Source organism: Polypterus senegalus, chromosome 3 (assembly GCF_016835505.1).
Source record: "Polypterus senegalus isolate Bchr_013 chromosome 3, ASM1683550v1, whole genome shotgun sequence".
Classification (NCBI taxonomy): Eukaryota; Metazoa; Chordata; class Cladistia; order Polypteriformes; family Polypteridae; genus Polypterus; species Polypterus senegalus.
The window spans coordinates 8,808,547-8,809,978 of record NC_053156.1 but is presented as its reverse complement, the minus strand read 5'-3'; the positions used below and the strand labels follow the sequence as shown (position 1 = coordinate 8,809,978).

Below are 1,432 nucleotides of genomic sequence, written 5' to 3'. Positions count from 1 at the left end.
TTTCCCTCATTATCTGACAAGCCCTATATATCTGGCAGCACTGCTAACTACTTTGCAAGATGGCAAGCAAATCAAAGGTGACTGAAACCCTGTGATAGCAGGTTGTCCTTATTTTCTGTTGCAATGGATGCCACTGTCTAATTTTGATCACTGTGTTTTCCACAAAATAAAGTTTTTTGTTGAAGTGCCTTGATTATTTTGTAAGTAGTTCAACAGTGATAATACCCACAGTTATAATCCTTCAAATTTTGAACAATGAAGATTAACAATGTTTCAGAAAAAATAAGTTTTCATAAATGTTCTCTAATTTTGATCACCAATTTATGTGTGTACATGTAATATTTAAAATAATGAGGTTGACTGCAATTTTTTAAAATTAATTTAAGTGTATATTCTAAATATTTAATTTATTCACATGCAAAATGCAGTTTCACTAATATTGATAGCATACTTTAAGCAGTTGTGCTTGTACTCTGCTTACATCAAAAGTTTCCTACTCTACCTAATTATCAGCACATATTGGATTTTTACATTTGTATGTGTAAGACTTGATGATTTGGTTTTATTACAGTAAGATGACAAAATGAGTATCTTCAGGAACATGGATACTAATTAAAAACAAGGTTAGTTCATAGGGATGTCGCTAAGAGGGCTACAAGTAATGGACCTTCTTTTGTAACTTGCAGTAGGTGATGTGATTCCATTTCAATGTCAGAATCTTCCACAGCAGTTGGTTGGGTCAGTGGATTGTGGAGTATTCATGTTGATGGTGAGAAAATCAAGGAAACTTATTTTTTTAGGTTGGGAATAATTTAGAACCCCTATAAACAAATTGCAATAAGTAGAGTGTGCACTGTACTGTATGCAAATAGGTTAAATATTAATTTGAAATAATTCTTTTCTATGCTCCACAGTATGCTCTGCACCTTGTCTTGGATATGCAATTTGACTTCACAGCTGTAAGCTTTCACTTATGTCTCTGATTATTTGTTAATATCTGATACTTGTTTTAATGTTCTTTGTTTTTTCCCTCATCATGGCAGTGTGATTTACCCTTGATCAGGAGGTGGTGGTGCTTTATTCTATTGGATCGATTTTGCAGTTGGAATGTATCTCTCTCTCTATCTCTCTCTCTCTATGTTGGGCTAATGTGTGAATATTTCTTACAGGACAAACATGTTCACAGAAGGGACACTGGAGAGTGTGAATGAGACCCAGAGCAGTGAGTAGGTATATATGTAATATCTAATAATATTTAAATAGGCATTGTGAACTTGGCCCGGACACAGACAGGCGGACATGTTGTTGTCAAACCACCACACGTTTATTTACAGTATTTACAATATTAATAATGGTCACAAAGACCCCAGTCCATTGGTCACACAGACCTTAATCACGTGCACAAACCCCAAACAGTCACAATCCTGGCCAC

General features: G+C 34.9%; 1 long non-coding RNA gene across 1 annotated transcript; it reads left to right on the top strand.

Moving 5' to 3' along the window:
• The first annotated feature begins 599 nt into the window (after positions 1–599).
• LOC120526732 lies at positions 600–939 on the top strand. The gene is made up of 3 exons (XR_005633153.1): positions 600–623; positions 716–769; positions 915–939. It is a non-coding gene; the product is annotated as an uncharacterized LOC120526732 (long non-coding RNA).
• The last annotated feature ends 493 nt before the right edge of the window (positions 940–1,432 follow it).